At 44.8% G+C, this 22833-nt stretch overlaps 1 protein-coding gene across 2 annotated transcripts in view; it reads right to left on the bottom strand.

Moving 5' to 3' along the window:
* The window catches only part of ZFHX3 (zinc finger homeobox 3), a 283639-nt gene that overhangs the window by 157801 nt on the left and 103005 nt on the right, over positions 1–22833 (bottom strand). The window lies entirely within an intron of this gene.

Here is a 22833-nt window from a genome sequence, read left to right as displayed (position 1 = left end):
GCAGTTTCCACGGTAAACATCTGATGAAGTGAGCTGTAGCTCACGAAAGCTCATGCTCAAATAAATTGGTTAGTCTCTAAGGTGCCAAAAGTACTCCTTTTCTTTTTGCTAATAATTTTTGTCGCCCTTCTCTGTACTTTCTCCAATTCTAATACATCTTTTTACAGATGGGGCGACCAGAACTGCATGCAGTATTCAAGATGTGGGGGCACCATGGATTTACACAGTGGTATTATGATATTTTCTGCTTTATTAGCGATCCCTTTCCCAATGGTTCCTAGCATTAGCTTTTTTTTTTTTTTTTTTTGACTGCCACTGCACATTGAGCACAGGTTTTCAGAGAGCTATCCACGATAACTCCAAAATCTTCTCCTTGAGTGGCAGCAGTGAGTTTAGAACTTATCATTTTGTAGGTATAGTTGAGATTCTACTCCTACTCAAGATACCCTGTTTATACACCCAAGGATCGCATTAGGCCTTTTGGCCACAGCCTCATACTGAGCGCTCACATTCAGCTGATTATCCAGCTGGCCCCCACCTCCAGATCCTTTCAGAGTCACTGCCTTCCAGGGTAGAGTCTCCCATCCTGCAAGTATGATCTGAATTCTTTTGTTCCTACAAGTTGACCTTACATCAGGCCATATTAAAATGCATATTTTTGCTGGCACCCACTTTATGAAGCAATCCAGATCGTGCTCGGTCATTATTTACCACTGTTCTCTCCATTATTTACTACTCCCCCAATCTTTGTGTCATCTGCAAAAACTTTATCCCCACCTATCATACTGATCAATACGATCTTGCTGTTTCCATGTATGCCCGTCTGCATGTATCCATCTGTTCTCTGGTTTTACATTTGCATTGTAAAATCCTCAGGGAACTTTTTTGTTCTGTGTTTGTACAGAACGTAGCACAAGGGAGTCCCAGTCCATGAAGGAGTCTTAGGGTATGCCTACACTGCAATTAAACACCAGCGGCTGGCCTGGCTTGGGCTACAGGGCTGTTTAGATGGTGCTGCAGACATTCAGTTTTTACGTCTTCTTCCAGGTCACTGATAAAAATATTAAATAGCACAGGCCCAAGAACTGCTCTTTGTGGGACCCCACTAGAACCAAAACTGCCTGAAGAGGATTCTTGTTTGCCATTACATTTTGAGATCTGTCATTTAGCCAGTTTTTAATGCATATAATGTGGACCATGTTGATTTCGTATCATTCTAGTTTCTTAATCCAATTGTCATGTGGTACCAAGTCAAATGCCTTACAGAACTGTAAGCATACTGCATCAACACACTCACCTCTCTCAACTAAACTTGTAATCTCTGCAAAAAAGAGATTGTTAGTTTGACAGGATCTATTGTCCATAAACCCGTGTTGCTTGGCATTAATTATACTCCTCTCCTTTAATTTTGTATTAATCAAGTCAGGTATCAGCTGCTTCATTATCTTGCCCAGGATCAGTATCAGGCTGACAGGCCTATAATTACCCAGGTTGTCTCATTTACCCTTCTGAAATACTAGCACAGTATTAGCTTTCTTCCAGACTTCTGGAACTTACCCAGTGTTCCAAGATGTCATAAATATAAAGGGAAGGCTAACCACCTTTAAATCCCTCTTGGCCAGAGGAAAAACCCTTTCACCTGTACAGCGTTAAGAAGCTAAAGATAACCTCGCTGGCACCTGACCAAAATGACCAATGAGGAGACAAGATACTTTCAAAGCTGTGGGGGGAACAAAGGGTTCTCTCTGACTGTGTGTTGCTTTTGCCGGGACCAGAGCAGGAATGCAGGTCAGAACTCCTGTATAAGGCTAATAAGCAATCTAGTTAAATATGTGTTAGATTCTGTTTTGTTTAAATGGCTGATAAAATAAGTTGTGCTGAATGGAATGTCTATTCCTGTTTTTGTGCCTTTTTGTAACTTAAGGTTTTGCTGAGAGGGATTCTCTATGTTTTGAATCTGATTACCCTGGAAGGTATTTACCATCCTGATTTTACAGAGGTGATTCTTTTACTTTTTCTTCAATTCAAATTCTTCTTTTAAGAACCTGATTGCTTTTTCATTGTTCTTAAAGATCCAAGGGTTTGGGTCTGTGTTCACCTATGCAAATTGGTGAGGATTTTTATCAAGACTTCCCCCGGAAAGGGGGTGTAGGGTTTGGGGAGGATTGGGGGTGGGTGGGGAGGGGAAGACGTTTCCAAGCGGGCTCTTTCCCGGTTATATATTTGTTAGACGCTTGGTGGTGGCAGCAATAAAGTCCAGGGGCAAAAGGTAAAATAGTTTGTACCTTGGGGAAGTTTTAACCTAAGCTGGTAAAAATAAGCTTAGGGGGTTTTTCATGCAGGTCCCCACATCTGTACCCTAGAGTTCAGAGTGGGGAAGGAACCTTGACACAAGAATTATTGAAAAAAACAACATTAACCATCCACAGCTCCAAGGACAGCTCTTTAAAACGCTCAGATGCCAGGTATCCAGATGTGCTGACTAAAAATATCTCACTTAAGGTGCTGCTATTCAACATCCTCCTGAGTTAGTGCTGGAGTGGAAAGTGCTTCACTCTCATTTGATTTGGCATTGCATGCACACACACACATAACCAGATGGCTTTGGTTGAGTGAGGGTAGTCAGAAGTTGGAATTTTCTGTAATATTTTTATAAACAGTGAGTGTGCCTCAGTTTCCCTCTGTACTTTGTTTGCCTACCCAGTGGGTGCAAAAGAGTCCCTGGCACAGCAAAGGAAAGGAGGTGTGGGTGTCACCTTGTAGTCTGGGATGCAATGAATAGGGTCATTAAGGATCTGGTTCAGATCAACAGAGGCTCCAGAAACACAACAAAAGCTCCATTGACTGAACAATCTACACTCAACAGTGGAAAGCTCCAGCAGGTGGGGTTGTGAACTCAGCATGGGCCTGCCTGGAGGAGGTCGGCAGGAGAGAAAAGGGCTGGCTTCTGGAAGAGGCTGGCTGCTCTCACCTTGGACTGATTAAGGGGTCATGGAGGATATGCCCACACTGCAGTGGTGGAGGGTCCCAGAGCCAAGGCTCCAGCCCAAGCATCTACACTGTCATTTTACAGCCCCATACCCAAAGCCCCATGAACCTGAGTCAGCTGACACGGGCTACCTATCGGTGTTTGGTTACAGTGCAGACATACCCAGAGGGAAAAGGCCTAAAATGGAATCCATTACAGCTTGGCTGCTGGATTGCTCTGGTTTGGCTAGATGGACTATGTTTTGACCTTTATTTCTCTATACTAACCTAAAGATATCCCAATGCTGTGCTCCAATTGACTAATAAATCCCACTCTGTTTTGAAAAGGCTGTCTGGTGTCACTGCAACTACTTGCAGAGGTGCATTAGTCTTTGAAGAGGCTACAAGTCTCTGACCAGGAGCCTCTCTCAGTGCGGACGTGCAGGTGTGAAGCAAGAGGGTTGGAATCCAGAGGCTCAGTCTCTGAGGCAGGGAGGCCACGTGACTGAAGCTGAAGGAAGAGTGAGACCTCTTAGGGGACTGGCACACTGACGGGGCCCCTCCAAGAGACAGTTTAAAAGCTGGGGCATAGGTCCGATCCTGTGAATCTGTGGCAGATGGCATGCCAGTAGTGAAGACTAGCACCTAGATATTACATCGATGGATGCAACGAAAACAGTTTCTGACAGAGGGGAAGTAGAAGTAACAGACAAAGTAAAAATAGTTTTCTTTTTGAACTGGAAGTCACGAAGATGCAGGGTTGAAGCAGGCTTCAACACAATGGGATGGTGGTGCTAGCATGTCTACATGTTTGGTACAGTCAGACTGGCCCCTCCTTCTTGAGTATTCCAATTCATTCATATCCGTATTCCAGTCACTGTGCAAGTGGAGCAGCCACGGACGTGGATAAGGCAGCAGTTGAGAAACTTCCTTTCAAGTTGGCCAGCTGTGCACCCTAGACAGTGATTTTGTCTACTGCCATGGTCACTTGGCAGGAGAATGCAATTCACCTTTCTCACTAGGCCCAGTACCTCCTGGGCTGCAAAAACAGAATTACTGTGTGTTGCACAGATGAATAGTACAGCACCTAGCACAATGGGGATCAGACCTGTTCAGGGTCTTACATGCTACCATAATAATTGATAATAAAGACACCATTACCCTGGAGTTTGCCAAAATGCAACAGAAGAATTCAAAACAATGCCAGACCACAGTGCAACTCAAAGAATCAAGATGCCCTCCTCTCTTCATGCAAATGTGAGTACGATAACAAAAGCTAAGGGAGGATGGAAGCAGAGGTTTTTTTTACAATACACAAGGTCGAGCACCACCTCACAAGCCTTGACACCTGAGTTTAGGGCAAACCCTCAGCGGGAGTTGCTGCGTCCCATCTTTTGTGTATTACTCCCAGAACCACCAAACAACAGGAGCTACAAACATCAAAATAAATAATTAAACAGCAACGCCTCCCCGTAGAATGTTTCCCGGTGGGAAGAGTTTAATCCAGGAGATTCCAGCAGCTCAGGGTCCTTTTCTTTTTCAGACTATATAGTTTGGCTATTGTGATGATTATTGTTACTATAGAAATGGCAGTCGTGGCTCCAGACTCAAGGTTGAGTTTTAAAGTGGGAGATCACTATTTGAGATGTTATCCTGCCCAAAATTATAGCACTTATGCTGAGTACTGAATGAAGTTTGAGAATTTAACAAGTAAATCTGTTAATTCATTTAAGTTGAAATAAATTTAAAAGAGGTTATTTAAGAAAATTAACTCTGCCAGACCTTTTTATGTCCTGCATGATGTCAGCTCAGGTATAGTCCATCTACACAAAAATTGGCAGAGAAATAAAACTTGACTAGGTTCAATGCAATCGGTACCTTTGGAAAAGAAATGTAGGATTCATGGTGCTTTTTACAGCAGTGGCTGAAGAACACTTTTCTCTTCAGAGAAATTCAAAGAATTGTCCTCTTTCAAAAACAGCTACCATTCCCCCAAAGCCCGTATCTCTCCCACAGCCAAGAAGCCACAGGCTCCTCTGCCCCCTGACAGCGCAGGGGACAATCATCTTCTCTGAGGTAAGCTTTGCTTCACTCCCAGTGGGAGCCATGTGAAACAGTGGCCATCAGGGCTAAGAAAAGGCAGCTTGTGGCCTCCAAGCCATTGAGCTCAAGAGTTGACAGGCCATTTTGAAAGAGGGGCATTCCCTCTGAAGATGTTAAGCACCTGACTCTGCTGAAGAATAAATGTCAGCAAAAAAAAAAGTGACCATTAATTCTAAATATTTCTATTCAAAAACTTCTTGCTACACCAGATCTATTCAACACGAAAGGAAGGAAGAAGGAGAAGGAGACCAGGAAGCGTGCATGTGCATGGAGGCAATAAGGTGTGCACGAGCAAAGGGGACATGGGGGAGGGGAGGGGGCGCGCCCACAGGTAGGAGAACGTGGACAGGAAGGGAAAACTGCCTCGTACCTGCCAGCTGCCTTGTAGTGCTCTGGCAATACAAAGCAGCTGTAAATCCAGTTTAACCAGCCCCTGTGTTCCAGCTGCCTTGTGCTGCTCCAGTGCATACGAGATAGCCTGGCCCTAATAGTTAAAAATAGAATAAAGAAAAGTTCGGGCTGATGCTTAGAGCTGGGAGAAGTTTTTTGCACAAATCGTTTAGTTACCTAAAATAGAGTTTTGACTGACATAAGAGCTGCCATTCTGGGACACACCATGGCCCATCTTGCCCAAAATCCTGTCACCGACAGTGTCCTGTTCTGGAGCTTCAGGGGGAATGTACAGAACAGGGCAATCACCAAGTGATCCTCTTCTGTCTTCTACTCATGTCTTCTTATAGTCAGAGGTTTAGGTCACCCCAAACATGGGGTTGTGTCCCTGACCATCTTGGCTAATAGCCATTGATGGATTTATCCTCTATGAACTTATCCAGGTTTTTGTTTTTAGCCCAGTTGCACTTATGGCCATCACAACATCCCAGGGCAATGAGTTCCACAGGTTAGTTGTGTGAAAAAGTACTTCCCTTCTTGTATGCACTAACCCTGCTACCGCTACAAAAACCAGAGATCAGCTGGTGAAATGAATTGTGTGAAAGGGTAAACACCACTTCTCTCTCACCTTTTCCATACCAGTCAGGATTTGATAGCGCTCTATCATACCCTCCCTTAGTTATCGCTTTTCTAAACTGAACAGCCCTAATCCTTTTAGTCTCTCCTTGCATGGAAGCTGTTCCATACCCTTGATATTGAAACGAGTTGTGAATTTGACATGAATTCATTGAATAATTTCATGCAAAAAGAAAAAAAAAAGTTCCAGCTGAATTCACATGGGGACTTAAGTGTTATTCACAAAACAGGGGGGAGAGTGACAGTGGAGGTGGCGGTCTCCTTTATAACTTTTAGCCCAGTAGCTAAGGCCCTCAACTGGGATTTTGGGAGACCCAGGTTCAATCCCTCCCTTTGCTAGATGTGGAACAGGAATCTGAACTTGGGTCTGGTCCATTGCAAGAGCGTCCTAAACACCAGGCTGTAGAATCAGTCTCTCTCTCTCGCCTAGCACCATGACAGTTCAAGTATTTATACAAAAGCAGAACAGTTTCCACAGGACAGATTGCGCACGACCCACCCCACAGTACCTTGGTGATTAGGTGAGTCCCCTAACAACCGGGCTAAAAGTTAAAAAGGAGGCAAGTGGCACCACCATCAACCCCTCGCCCTTGACCTGCTGTTTGGGACGCCAGTCCTCACTTTCCTTTGTTTTTCTATTTATAATGTCCAACAATGAAATGAAACATTTTGTTCAATCACAAAACAAAATGTGTCGACTTTTTCAAGTGGATGAAATGTTTCAGAATTTTTGGTTTGACCCAAACTGAGTTTTTCAATCTGCCAGCAAACTGAAAAAATCAGCTCTTTGCCCAGCTCTGCCGATACTAGAGATCTTCAACTCATTACAAATGGCACACGTAGCACTCTTTCAATTTCTTGCTTCCTGTTTATGTAAGAACATTTTAATATTTTTAAAAAACAAGGAAATTCTCAGAAAAAGCTGTGGCAACATGGAGTGAAGATTGAAAGTATACATCAATAATTTAGCATAACAACCTTATAGGAATGCTGTACTTATCCCCAAAACAAGCATTATAAAACCCAGGAAACTCAGCATTAAGTTTAAACTTAAAAGAAATCCAAATGTGTAAGATATGGAAATGCCTTGGTGAAGCCACTAGACAACCTTAGCTCTGCCGTATGACACCATGAGGAAAAAAAATGTAGCGTGTCTTTAAAAAAAAAGGCAGGCTCATGTAATGTGGCCTAACAAATTCAAATATATTTCAGTCACAGCTACACAGTTATCATTTGCCAACAAAATAGGGCAAAATTAAGCTAGCCCTCTCTAATGAGGACCATCAGAAAAGAAGAGTGACCAACGCATGAGCGCAGCACTCCAGAGAGCGCCACAGCCAATCTTACGGATGCCGCTAATGCAGAAATCTTCGACAACTGTGCAGGTGGGCGCGCGGCACACTTAAAATGGAATTGACATGAGCAAGCACTCAAAGAAGAACTCACTTTATTTACTTTATCCAAGAGAAATTAAGAGGTGACTTGTTCCTAATCAACAAACACCTATACGGGGAGAAGTTTTCTAACAGTAGAGAAGTCTCAAATGTATCAGAAAAAGATATAATATCCAATGGTTTCAGACCAGAAATAAGGTGTAAGGTTTTTGTATTTTTTATTTTAACAACGGAGGTAATCATTCCAACAATTTACAAAGATACGTGGTGAATTCTCCATCATTTGAAGTCTTTAAAATCAAGACTATGCCTTTCAAAAATGATTCTATAGCTCAAAACAGAAGTGATGGGCTTGAAGCAGAAAACAGCGTGAGAGACTATACAGCCTGTGAGAACCAGCAAGTCAGATGAGATGGCAGTGACAGTCCTGTCTGACTGACTGGTTTAAGATTTACCTACATTATAAACTCTTTGGGGAGGGACCATCTTTTTATCATCTGGTCCATGACTGGGGCACTTGGCACAAGAGCAATAAAAATAATAGTGATACAAAGTGGTTTGGGTGTCTTCACCATACATTCACTTAGTCTCTTAAATTTAACCTTAACTTTAGTTTCCTGGGTTTAAAGTGCTTATTTTCAGAGCGATTCCATCATCAATGTAAAGTTTTTTACCTTAAATTTCTGATATGTACTCTCAACTTTAATTCCAATGTAACAATTTTTGACTGGGAATTTACACATGGGACAGTATTGCTGTATAGGTTATGTACATATTCTATGCCCCATTCCCCAAAGCAACAGATCCTCCAGACAAATACTTTGCAGGCAAGCATGGAAAGGGGATTTTGAAACACAAAAGAGAGAGACGGGTGTGTGTGTAAGTGTGTGTGTGTGTGTGTAAGTGTGTGTGTGTGTGTGTAAGTGTGTGTTACCCCTTTTAATATTAAGGGTTCAGCTACAGCTAACAGTCACTGCCCAACAGTACTGTGTGTAGAACACACACCGGGGTGGGGCACAGGGGACGAGTGCTCCATAAAACCGGAGATGGGTAAATGGCTTCAGCTGTTTATTGCTTCCTCACTTCAAGTGCATGTGGACACATCTGTTTTGGATATTTGTCCTACATGGGTGTAGGAGCTACTGGGAACAGCCCAACACCAGATTTATTTGCCTTTTAACAGTTCAGAGCCTGTGCAATCCCCAGTATGGGGGTGTGTGGAGATAAAAGAGCAACCATTACACAGAACAGCACTAAATCAGCATTCCATGTGAGCAGCACCATGGAAGCCCTGGAATCTCCTTTGGAGCACCATCCCCTCTGTGCAAGAGAAGGGCTGAGAGCATTTCTACAGCAGCCCTGCCAGAGGCTGGTGCTTGAAAAATGCCCCTCTTTGCCTGTTTCTTGAGATTATGTGGTAAGTGAGTGAGTCTTTCCATGCCAGGCGCACTCATTGCTGAAAGAGACAGGCATTGTGCTCACTCCTCACCAAAACCCCTGAGGCCTCCTATGTGTATGCTAACCACAAGCCTTTGAGAGGCTCATGTATTTACAAACTGAGGCATGTTGAAATCAAAGGGGATACCATATGACATAATTCACATTAAAATGTCAACAGGCTGACAATTTATAGAGTCAATCCACTGAAGGTGGGGAGAACTAAGACACAGTAATTGTTTAATTCCTGCTTAAAACAGCAGCAGCTTTGCCTTCAGGAACACACCAATGCACAGGGCCTTTTGAGGTGGGTTGTCAGCCAGCTGATGCCAGAGCCTGGCTCCATGCCACAAGTTAGATAACAGGTTTAACTATTTATAGACACTTTTCACTGCAACTTAAACTGGGTGTAGGGGAGATGATGTGCTCTTTCCACCCACCATATTACAGTTCACAATACAGCAAATACACATTTCACCACCAGAGTACATTTTTTCATGAATGCAGAGACCCCCTTTACATAAATCCATTCAAACTGTATCGCTGACCTTTCCCATCCCCCTACAACCGTCTCTTGACTAGGCTTCTCAAGTTTGTGGTCAATGGCAGAGCCCATATCAAACAGCAACAGACCAGCTCCTAGTCTTGACCCTCTTCTACACAGTGCTGGATTAAGCCTCTCCGGTGCTCGGAGAAGGCAATGTTAACTTAAGGCATATCCACACTAGGAGAAAGGGTATGTTCTTACCTGGACTAACACCTGGTAACTAACATGAGGTAAAAGTCTAGTGAACACAAGGCAATTTATACTATTCACCCATGAGCAGGTCAAGTTAAACTCTAGCAGAGAGCCCAGCATTACCTTGTGTGAAAACTACCAACTTTGTCCTCACTAGTATTTTACTACATGCTAGTTACTACATGCTAGCCCCGACAAGGACACAGCCTCTCTCCTAATAAGATGAGACTTGCAATGGTAAGCAATTTGGGACAGGGGCATTTATTTCTACATGTACACACAGAGCCTGACACGATGTGGCCCTGATCCTGACTGGGACCTTTGGGCTGTAATGCAGCAACACAGAGGTGTGAGGTGACACAGCTCTCAGAACTGGAGTCAGGGCATACCGCAGTCTGTTACTCCTGGGAGGCAACACTGAATCTTTGCTGTAGCACTTGAGCCTTGCTAAGCTTCAGACTTCCCTGCTCGAGTTCCCAAATGCTGACGGCTGGTCACAGAGTCAGCCTCTTCCAACTGGGAACCATGCTGAAGGGAAGCTAATATGCAGAGGAGGAATATGCACCAGCAAGCAGGAGTGGCCAGGGCAGCACCTGCACAAGCCCAGCCAATAACTTCTCTCTGAAGTGCTGGCTAACGTCTTCAAGAAGCTGGCCCTTTGAGAGGGATCGTGTAGGCTCCAGCAGAGCCCTCTCTGCACAGACTATCCATGTATAAACAGTAACACCTCACCCTCTCTTCTACCTCATTAACTGAAACACATTAAAACAAGTGTGCACTGGGAGTAGCAAATGAGACCGTTAAACCAAGCTGATATAATCCTCATCAGCTGTGGGAAATGAGAACACATCAATTATGCTGAATCAGCTGCAGTAACAGTGATTTACTCGAGGATCTAAGCACCAGGAAAACCTCCCTCTGCCTTTGACTACTCTTCCCCTTATTCCATGTAGTTATTATCCAACTGTCTGCCTCCTTCAGACTGCCACACACATTATAACCAATCCATAATCTGTTGGATCTCTCTTGCTTTCTTCCCACCTAGCATCTGTGCTTTAAAAGCAACATGCGGCTGCCTCATACCAGAAGGGACCATCACAATCAGCTGGTCTGAGCTACTGCACACTGCAAGTCACAGAACCTCACCCACCCACTCCTGCAATAGGCCCATAACTTCAATCCAACACTGAAACCAACGCCATACATGTACCTATTGTCACTGGAATGTAACTTCTCAGTGAGGAAAAGACAAAGAATTGGTTTCCATCTCTGCTGGTTTAAAGGGGAATAAAATCCCAAACGAGCAGGAAATGCACCCAAAACGTCATTGCTATTACTTATCAGGGGGTAGCTGTGTTAGTCTGTATCCACAAAAACAACAAGGAGGCCGGTGGCACCTTAAAGACTAACAGATTTACTTGAGCATAAGCTTTTGTGGGTAAAAACCTCACTTCTTCAGATGCATGGAGTGAAAGTTACAGATGCAGACATAAATATACTGACACATGAAGAGAAGGGATCAGAGTAGCAGCTGTGTTAGTCTGCATCCGATGAAGTGAGCTGTAGCTCACAAAAGCTTATGCTCAAATAAATTTATTAGTCTCTAAGGTGCCACAAGTCCTCCTTTTCTTTTTGAAGAGAAGGGAGTTACCTCACAAGTGGAGAACCAGTGTTGACAGGGCCAATTTTCGATCAGGGTGGATGTAGTCCACTCCCAACAACAGATGAGGTGTCAATTCCAGGAGAGGCAAAGCTGCTTCTGTAATGAGCCAGCCACTCCCAGTCCCTCTTCAAGCCCAAATTAATGGTGTTAAATTTGCAAATGAATTTTAGTTCTGCTGTTTCTCTTTGAAGTCTGTTTCTGAAGTTTTTTTGTTCAAGTATAGCTACTTTCAAATCTAACCTAGGAACCAATCCCTGTAGCAAACCTCATTGCCTACTCTGTCCCCATATCTACTCAAGTGACACCATCAGAGGACCCAACCACATCAGCCACACCATCAGAGGCTCATTCACCTGCACATCTACCAATGTGATATATGCCATCATGTGCCAGCAATGCCCCTCTGCCATGTACATTGGCCAAACCAGACAGTCTCTACGTAAAACACACAAATCGGACATCAAGAATGGTAACACACAAAAGCCAGTGGGAGAGCACTTCAATCTCCCTGGACATTCTATAACAGTGACAGTCTCCAACAGCCTGTACAGGCATTTTGAACAGGGCCCACAAAGTCTGTTTAACCAGCATGTGTGTGCAACAGACTCACAAAGAATCAGGCATTTAAAAAGGACATCTGTTGGATTAATTAGCTGTGTAATTAGTCTCCCCTCTGTGGAGACAAGCTTTGTTACTGCTGCCTAAAACTTCCCCAGGTGTTTTTTTTTTAAACCTACCATTCTCAGAGCATGAGAAAGAAACGGGGGAGGAGTGAGTGAGACACGGTTTTCCAAAGTATGCACAGGAGATGGAAAGTGCCTGAGTGAAAGATACATGCCACTGGACAGCAGAAGCAAATGGTAGCAGGCCAGAGAACATTAACTCCTTTCAAAAGTATCCAGAGTAAAATGAAAGTAGCAGGCCTTGCGAACTCCCTACTTGTGAACCTCACTGCAAGAGAGCTAATGGGAGAAGAGATCATGCTAGGCCTGCAGTCCCTGAAAGAACGTCAGAGCAACATGACCTCCACTACATCAATTCTCCATTCTTCCTACTGCCCTATGCTGGCAGACTTGGAGCCCATGGAAAGGACCACATGACAGAGTGGGGAGCAGAGAGACAAGAACTGATAAAACAGATTCAGAGAGAAAAGTCATAAAATGAGACAGCACCTACATTTCTAGCCAAACCATTACACACAACACCAATTAAACCACAGCTGGCTGCAAAGCAGCAGAAGTCTGACTCGTGTGGGAGAGTGGGAAAGCCGGGTCCTAAGCCCAACTCCACTTGGCTGACCAATTCAGAGGTCTGAAACAGATATCTCCATGATAGCCCCTCCCTGTTTCTTTGCTTTAAAAGCAGCAGAAGAGAAGAGGACAGGAACAAATCAAGGCATTTTTTTTGGCTGTCAGGAGGGGAACAATCCAAGGTATTATGCAAGTCAGGCCAGCCAACTTAACTAGTTAATGCTTCTTACTCCTGTTAGCTCTAAAAAGCCACGAGTGCTCAGACTGAATGAGCTGGAGTCTATTCCTCCTTGTGCAACAGCAACAGACTTGTTTACTAAGTTCCAAGCAGACACACGTGTGTCAACCACTGATGGCTGCACTGGTGTAACTAAAGCACAATTTTAAGACACTTGGTTTGCACAAGTGCAACTCCTGGCATAATTAGATTTGCAGAACTTTTATTGCAAGTAATGATGTGGAAGAGGGAAAGAACCCACATGACTCTTGAAGGTCAGGCTGAATTTGCAGGGCTGGCAGTGAGAAAAAACACCTTTCTGGTTGTAAACTAAGCACTATTTACATAGGATCAGAGAGAACCACAAATACCATTTTCGTAGGCACTTTTCAGACTATAGCCGTAATTAGTTGCATAGCACTGCCCAAAAAAAGCACACTTGTCTTAGGAGACATCATGGGATGAACCTGACTTGCAAAGTGGTATTTCTAACAGACTATGACAAATCAAGAGCCAGTCCCACATCACACTGATCCCTCTCTGGGTAGGGAGCACACCAAGAACCCTCTCTACACTAGAAAGAAAAGGAGGACTTGGGGCACCTTAGAGACTAACAAACTTATTTGAGAACAATCATAGAATCATAGAATATCAGCGTTGGAAGGGACCTCAGGAGGTCATCTAGTCCAACCCCCTGCTCAAAAGCAGGACCCATCCCCAATTAAATCATCCCAGCCAGGGCTTTGTCAAGCCTGACCTTAAAAACTTCTAAGGAAGGAGATTCCACCACCTCCCTAGGCAACGCATTCCAGTGTTTCACCACCCTCCTAGTGAAAAAGTTTTTCTTAATATCCAATCTAAACCTCTCCCACTGCAACTTGGGACCATTACTCCTTGTCCTGTCCTCTTCCACCACTGAGAATAGTCTAGAACCATCCTCTCTGGAACCACCTCTCAGGTAGTTGAAAGCAATTATCAAATCCCCCCTCATTCTTCTCTTCCGCAGACTAAACAATCCCAGTTCCCTCAGCCTCTCCTCATAAGTCATGTGTTCCAGACCCCTAATCATTTTTGTTGCCCTTCGCTGGACTCTTTCCAATTTATCCACATCCTTCTTGTAGCGTGGGGCCCAAAACTGGACAGTACTCCAGATGAGGCCTCACCAATGTCGAATAGAGGGGGACGATCACGTCCCTCGATCTGCTCGCTATGCCCCTACTTATACATCCCAAAATGCCATTGGCCTTCTTGGCAACAAGGGCACACTGCTGACTCATATCCAGCTTCTCGTCCACTGTCACCCCTAGCTCTTTTTCTGCAGAACTGCTGCCCAGCCATTCGGTCCCTAGTCTGTAGCTGTGCGTTGGGTTCTTCCGTCCTAAGTGCAGGACCCTGCACTTATCCTTATTGAACCTCATCAGATTTCTTTTGGCCCAATCCTCCAATTTGTCTAGGTCCCTCTGTATCCTATCCCTGCCCTCCAGTGTGTCTACCACTCCTCCCAGTTTAGTATCATGCGCAAATTTACTGAGAGTGCAATCCACACCATCCTCCAGATCATTTATGAAGATATTGAACAAGCTTTTGTGAAGTGAGCTGTAGCTCACGAAAGCTTATGCTCAAATAAATGTGTTAGTCTCTAAGGTGCCACAAGTCCTCCCTTTTTTTTTTTTTTTTGCGGATACAGACTAACACGGCTGCTACTCTGAAACCTGTCCCTACACTAGGAAACTGACCCACTGCTGAAAATACCTGTTCAATGGTCACCGTGAACAAGAGTTGAACAGTTTAACTATTGTACAGGGGACAAACCCATTTTCATCGGTTACAAAAGTCCAACTGCGACTTCATGGGGTGACATTATTATTTGCTGCTAGGAAAAGCACAGCACACAGGGCTCAGCTGCCAGAGAGACTTCAGGGCTTGCGATATTATTGAATAAACATAAGCAGGGGAGGAGGCACCAGAAGACCCTGTAGCCCAGCGGTCCCCAACCTTTCTGTTGCTGTAGCATATTTACGTTCCCAGAAGAGCGTGGCGGGCACTGGACAACCAGCCGCCGAAATGCCGCCGAGAAGCAGTGTCATCGAGCAGTACTGCCATCGAAATGCTGCACAGAAGCGGTGGCATTTCAGCGGTGACACTTCTTGGCGTTGCTGCTTCCGGGCGGCATTTCGGCAGCTGGTTGTCTCGCGGCTGCGCTCCTTGGTGGCAGGCTGTCCAGCGGAAGCGCTCCCTTGTCAGTAGGCGGGCGCACAAATGCCCCGGCGGGCGCCATAGGACCCGTGGGCACTGCGCTGGAGACCGCTGCTGTAGCCACGCTGGCTGCAGCCGCAAATTCTGGCTAGGACACTGGTACCCATTTCACCTGGAAATGAGAGCCAGAGAGGAAAAAAGGCAAAGCAGCTTAACATTCCAAACAGCATCTCTCAAGCCTCTGTCCCAGCATATTCTGCAAGGGAGGGTTGTGAGAGTAGGGCCTCAGGCTACCCATTTGGGACTACAGACTCATTAGGCAGATGACAATAAGGGATTCTATGAATGGATGAGCTTCTCCTGGAAGGACAAGCTGCCTAGGAGATGGCTTGCAGCGCAAACATGCCACAGGGTGTCTGGATTTGCCTATTCTGATCTCTTACGGATGTGGTACTCCCATCTCCGAGACCCACCCACTACAGAGAATCTCTCAGACCCAGACTTAAGCAATGGCCTGATTGTCGTCTTAGCACTTTATACAGGGTATGCCTCCAGAGAGCCTTGGGATCACAGACTTCCTGATACCAAGCTCTAGTAAACTTCATTTTAACTCTCCTAATTAGAGCTTCTCACAATGCCAAATCTGCAGTTGTAATCAGAGAGAGTAAATATATGCAAGTGAGTACATCTATATCTGCTTCATTCCTTTCTGACTGATCAGACACAGAACTAAGGGCTCTTCTCATGCGGTTCCGGAACCCAGAGCGGTCATTAGCAGGTGTTCCAAACAACCACCATGGGTGATGGACTCCAATCAGCAATCAGAATCTTCAGAGTGTAATTCCACGCTGTTTTATTCGGACTCAAGACAATCAGCAGTTTATCAAACTGTCAAGAAGTTGCCCCCCCTGAACTGCCTTGCTTCCACCCCGGGTCTGCAGTCTGACGGCTGGTGTTGAGAGTACTATCCCATTCTGCTCAAGCCAGGGTTTGGGACAGATGTGGCACGGTAGGATGAGCAGGCAATACTTTGTAGAATTTCAACAAAACACTCAGATCTGTTCTCAGCTTACTCTCAGAAATAATGACGAGTGAATTCGGATGAGCATGGGCATTGTGCAGTGCTGTACAGGGCTCGGGTTGTACTCTGGTCACAATTTACAATCCCTAATTGTGGAGATAACAACCAAAGCCTGGGGCAGCTAGGAAAGAATCCCTTAAACCCTCCTGCTCTTTCTCCCCTCCCCCCTTCAGTGACAGAGAAACCAAGCCAACAGGATTGCTCACACTTGGTGACTGAGGCAATGACAACTTCTTCCACCTTTCCTATGATTAGGGTCAAAGACAGAAGGCATTTTGACATTTTGGACTGAATTCTAAATCTTTTTTTGACAATTTGGAGTTTGAATTTTACTTTAACAAGTAGACAGAAGGGTTGGGAGGCTGCTCTTCCCCAACATTCCCAACCCTTTGACTTTGGGTTGCTCACTCCGGTTGCCTTGGGAGTCTGTTTGGTCTTCAGTGCTTTTTCAGTTTCATCACTATGCAAACCAAATTTACCTCCCGAAGACGTTGGTTGAATATGGGTCAGGACATATCACAATATTGTAAAAGTAGGGACAAGATGTGTCCAAAAAAAGGGTTTGACTTGAATTTTTGAATAAATGAAGTATTTTACAAGTGGTTTTGCACTCTAAATTCATTCAGTCCCAACGCCTCCTAAGGGGCAAACATACAGAACATGGTTGCTGGTCCTATGTTAAGGTATTTTTGTATTACAACATTAAATGCAAAAATCTACTTTACTGCAAGGGTAATGTGGTGGAGCAGGCTGGCACAGGAAGTGTGAAGGCCCCAGGGTTAGATTTCTGAAACAGTTAAATGGATAATATATGTTACCTGTATTAAAATTCCTTAATGAGTCCCAGGGGGAGAAAGCAAAGTAGAATCCAACTGCAGCATGTTCATTGCAGGGTTGGTTTATCCCTTCTTCCTTGAATGCATAGAGATGCAGGGATGTTTTACTTGGGGGAAAATGCGTTGGAGTAGTTTTATTTAGACTTGGGGGAGAGGCTACAGTATTTGTTACCCACAGAGACACACCATTCTGAGTCAGGTGGAGGAGAATGTGTGACCCAAGAACCTCTTGATGCCACCTGGCAGAGGATGCAAAGATGCATAAGGATTGCAGGGCCCCCCGGCTCTGATATTTACATTCTGGTTCATCAAAGAGCATCACGTAAGGTTTCCACTGAAACCCTGGTCATCACAATCTATGCGAAACCTACATGGGGATAATATGTAAGGAGGAGTATGTGTGTGCATGCCCATGTGCTCTGAAGTCCTTGCAGTTAAAGGCAGGTCACCCAGAGGTGACATGCCTTAAGACAAGTTCTACAAGACAGGAGATGGGAGTCACTTATCTTCCTGGCTGACCATTGTATACTGTTATGCAGTAATTACAGCCGTGGCAGTCCCAGGAAATTTGAGAGACAAGGTGGGTGAAATAAAATCTGTTATTGGACCAACTTCTGTTGGTGGGAGAGACAGGCTGCCTAGACACACGGAGCTCTTCTTCACATCTGGGAATGGTTCTCAGAGCGTCACAGCTACATACAAGGTTGAACAGATAGTTTAGCATAAGTAGTTAGCACACGTTCGAAGTGACCATCACGATGAAGGGGCCCATTAACACCCGTGTAGTCATCGAATTTAAAAAAAAGGGGGGGGGGCGGCTTAGTGGGTTGCAGATGGTTGTAATAAGCCATGAATCCAGTGTCTCTGTTCACACCATGATTTTTAGTGTCCAGCAAATTTCTGAATTTAAGCTCCCAGGCTCATCTTCTGAAAGTGTTGTGCAGGTTCCCTCTGAGGATGAGGACTGGCAGGTCAGATACAGAAAGGCCACTTTGTGAAACGTTCACCCACCGGAGATAGGGTGCTTTTGTCTTTTATCATTTTCCTGTGTAAGTTCATCTGAAAGCATAGTGATTGTCTGGTTTCACCCACATAGTTATTGGGGCATTTAATGCACTGGATGAGGTACCCCCCCGTTGTGCTAGGCATGTGTAGGACCATGGATCTTGAAAGGTGCGTCATGGGGAGTGCTGATCATTGTAGCAGTGGAGATATGTCTGCAGGTTTTGCATCTGTTGTTCTGGCAGGATCTGGTGGCGCTTTGGTTATGGACTGTGACAGAGTACTCGATCTGATGCACTTAGTGCTCTCCCAGATGACAAAGAAACATCTGGGACAGCCAGAATCAGAGTTATCCGAGAAGCTACAGACACTATTCCAAAACCAAAATACTGTAACGATGCCCTTGCCTAGCAGATGAGACATTTCAAATTCTGCAAAAGATGTCTGAGGTCATATAGTGCCATGATGATATTAAACAAACATTTACAAGGTATTTCTGGGGCAAGAGCAAAAGTGGACTGTGAAGCTTATTTTGAGAACTGGGCAGAAGAGGGAATAAGATCTAATAAATAACGGTCTGTATTCAAAGCTATTCAATCACTTTGATCCAAAACTGGACTTTGCATGGGGTTTATGCCCAATAAATAAGGCTAATGGGTAAAAACATCCTCATCCCAAGAAAAAGGTCTGAAAAGAGGGAAAATATTATGAGACTGCACTTAAGCATCCTGAAGCAACTTTATGCCCAGATCTGGAAGCATTAGTAGGAGATGCAATCCCATACCCTGAAACCTGTATAGATGTACCCATGTTGGAAGAGATTTGGTCCCTGATATAGACACTGCGTAGCGGGAGTGCTGCAAGACCCGATTGCATAACACCCAAACTTCTCAGGTGGGCCATAGGGCCCATCAGCTCAACTCTTCCTCTGGGCTTGGACTACTGGGAGCTCAGAGCAGGTAGGACCATGCCCTTGGCAAGAAGCCCATTCTAACATGGGAGCTTGTGATAGTTCATGAGCAGGTTGGTCCAGCTCTGAGTTTAGTGTAGCTCAGAAGGTTGTTCTAGATTTTGAAGCTTAGTCCAGTCCCAGACCCATTTTGGTTCAGAAGCTTAGTCTGGGCTAAGGAAACGTGCACGACATTTCCCTAAGTAGACAAATTCCCACTTTTCTGGTCTGCACCCTGGGATAAAAACACTGATCTTAAAACCACCAAGTATTTGTCTAGACATCAGCACTTGACTGAGAGACCTCAAAAAAATACCTGGGGGCACCAAGGTGTGGTGCCAGTGATTCAGCTGGCAGGCCTCTTCCCTCTGAGCCAGCACCAACCTAACAAGCAGAGCCGTGGTATCCGCAGAGCCGGCGGTGGGGCCCGTGCTGGAATCTCAGTGTAAGGAGTTGGATGGGTCCCCACCTACCTGCTTGAGGTAACAGATTTTTCATGGAAAAAACATTGACCGAAAAACAAGCTGTAACAAGCCAGTGGCTGTCACATGGTGCAGTGCACTGGTATTAAGCCATCTCCATGCTTCCCTTCTAGGGGCTGCACTTCAGGGACAGTACATTAGCTTGGCTGTCTTAGGCAAGAGCTTGAACATCTGTAGGGATCACAGAGAAACAAGGTGATGCATAAACAACATTGCTTTGTTTCAGGAGGGAAGAAGCAGGCAAGGAGTGAGGGGAAACCAGAGAGTTCCTTTTAAATGGTAGAGTTTTACAGCCTTCTATCCCATACCCTTCCCACTATTATCCCAGCTACTTGTCCAGTGATACCGTAGAGCAGATATGCTAATTAACAGAGTTGAAGGAATTTAGTTTTCATCAGATTAAAAACTCCTCAAACAAGCATAAGGGGGAGGCCACAAAACCTCCACAGAAACTCTACGAAGGAGAAAATCCAAAAAAAGCAAATGAGGTTTCTCCAAATAATTACCTTTGGAGAGTACCTCAAACCTGCCCTGCCCTTCCTCCACATGACTCCTGCAAAGAAGCATAACAAATGGAAAACCAAGTAGGAGCTGAGATGGACAACTGGTGCCTAGGCTTTGGGCTCTGTCCTTGTGACACAAAATACTGTCAGATGGCAGTTTAGAACACCCCTCTCTCTGTAAACCTAGTTCATCTACACCAAGGCCTCCCCAAGATCTCCAGTACCCTTTCTAGCTGTCCCCAAATGCCCCACTTGCCCTGGATAAAATGGCTTTATCTCATCCCTACATTTCACAGGAAAGCCAAATCTGAATAACTGTTGCTAACCTAGTCTGAATTGGAACTTAGTTTGTGATTTACAGGTTAAAAAGTTTCTCTGTCTGCATACTGTCTCAAGATCAGAAATACTCTGCCCTTTTCATCTGTAAATCTCAAAGCACTGAAAAAAAAGGAGTATTATCGTTCCCATGTTACAGAGATAGGAAGGGATTTGCCCAAGCTAACGGAGCAAGTCAGTGGCTGACCCTAGAATGGAACCCTAGTCTCCTGGCTGCTAGCCCCATGCTTTTCCTCTAGACCACACTGCCTCAACTAGAATTGAAATATTTCATATCCTATTCATCTCCTGAACCAGCATGTCCACCTCATTCCACTTAGCGTCGAAACAAGTATTTATGATACTAATGGCACTTTCTGGGTAATACTGACCGAGGACATGAGAGCACAAGCAGTGAGGAGAGACGGAAGCTGTGTGTCAGATCTCTCCGTGTTCATCAGTGTGAGAAACTCCAACACAAACCGCCCCCCCAAAGAACCCTCCCCCTTATAAACCAATGCTGCATAAGAGGGGACTGGACTTAAGACATCCTGAAATACTGGAAACAGTATTAAAATTCCAAGCAGTCCTCTCACTCCACCCTCACCAGAAAGCACCGGATACATGGCAGGGGAGGTCTCACAGGCTCGTTATGCTGCTGACTAACGAGGTCTCAGGATCACATTTTCCAGCTCCGCCACTTGCTGCTGAAGTGGCTCTTGGGCAACCCAAGTGGCCAATAACATGATTTAAAAGGAAAACGGCAAAGAGGCAGCATAAGGAGGATTGTGCGCGAGAAGCTTCGTGCACTCTCTCACCCAGGCAGCATCTGGAGAGGATTTTCTCCAGCAGACAGGGAAGAACTCGATTACATCCAGTTAACTGTGCTCTAAACTGATTATGCATGTGCCAGGCTAATGGATTACATTAGCAAGAGGAAAAATAACATCCAATCAATCTCAATTTACTGCAGACCACACCAAGGGCTGAGAGAAGAGAAGAGAAACTGGTCCATGAACTGCCCCCACTCCCACTTCACCCGTCAGCTGTCAAAGCTCCATGGCACTAAAACCACACGAAAGAATGGAAACTCTGAGCTGAGGACCTCAGTGAGCAACTCTATCTACAGCCAAGTTCTTCAATGACAACGAACACTGAATCCATCGATGTGCTGGGCTAAGACTCTCTGGGAATCTCTCCTTTCATTGGATAGCACAATGGTAACTAAGTAAGAAGAGCAACATGACTTATATGGATTTACAATGAAAGTGGTTGGGGTACCAATGCAATGAATTCCATACAAGCATTTCATGGAATGTGTGACTACACTAGCAGACATTTATACCCATGCTAAACTGGTAGGTGCTCGTGTTCAGTATTTTGATACCAAGGTAGTTCCTGCTCTCTCTTGCTTGGATGTTTCACTGGAACTCTCACCTCAAAGACAAACGAGATTTTAAAATCATGACTAAGTGCTCAGGGCTGAAACTACCTATTGTCCCTGAGAATGAATGAATTCCTTCACCTGTCTGGGGAAGGCATTTCACAAGCCTCCAATATATTGCTTTAGAAAACCAGTCCCTGCACCATGTATCCTTTTCCTGTTTTGGCAGGAAACAAGGAGGGAAGGAGAAAGCCAGTGCCCTCAATCTGCTTTCTCACCAGGGAGCACAACAGAGACAGAGGGTTTGAACCAAGAATTTTTGCAGCCTGTCACCACTGTCTTGTCCCCAGATAACAAAAAAGTCAAATCTAAAGACTATTATAAGTTGAAATCATGATGCTTGCTTGGTACATGAGTTTTAATTCTGAAGACAGACTGCACTATTCAGATGTCCTCTCCTAGCCCCTGTGAGATTTCTCCTGCTCCCACTTTCACCCCAAATTCCCTCTTGTACATATCCCAGTTTCTTTGACTTTACTAAAATAGGATACTTTGAAAGCAGAGAAATAAGAGTGAACTTCGTCATCTTCAGAGCGAAGCTGTGCCATGCCTCACTAGTTCCACTGACACCGATAACAGTGATGTTCAGAGAAGCCCGGTCACATCCACTGGGCCTCCCGCACTAGGAGCTTCCTCAGGTTTAACAGTATTTCCCTCTTAATACTAGCTGAGTCTCCAGCTGCTCTAGACTAGGCTAAACTGTTCTGCCCTCCTACCACTTTCCCCTCTCCTCCTGAAATTGCTGGAGTAATTCATTTCCTGGAACAACTCCCTATGTTAAAAACCACACATTTCCTCCTTAGTGTGGGGGACTGACACAGGGAGAGATGCAAAGTTTTGAACTCACCTGATACGGGAGAGTTACACAGACAGCAAAGAGGCACAGCAGGGTTAGGAAATGAGAGAAATGGGGTACAAAACAAGACTGCCTAGTCTAATCCAAAATTGTAGATCCCTTTAGAATTACAGGGAGAGGGAAGGAAAGGAGAAAAGACAGACAGAATACAAAATTGAGCAAAATGAGAAGACAGTGAGAGACAGAGCATGTGTAAGTGAGTAGAAGGTATGCGAAGTGAGGCTGCTTAGATTTATGGCGATTTGTACCTGATTGTTCATACTAAAGCCATTATGGGATGATTAGAGAAAAAGGTGAAGCTTTAAGTCCAGTGAAAATCAATAAAAATGTCTGGAGCAATTCTGCTGCGCGAGTGAAAGGACTATTTACTGTA

The sequence above is a fragment of the Lepidochelys kempii genome, chromosome 12, assembly GCF_965140265.1.
Source record: "Lepidochelys kempii isolate rLepKem1 chromosome 12, rLepKem1.hap2, whole genome shotgun sequence".
NCBI classification, from domain to species: domain Eukaryota; kingdom Metazoa; phylum Chordata; order Testudines; family Cheloniidae; genus Lepidochelys; species Lepidochelys kempii.
Note: the sequence above shows the minus strand (reverse complement) of the source record. Positions and strands in the feature narration are given on the sequence as shown.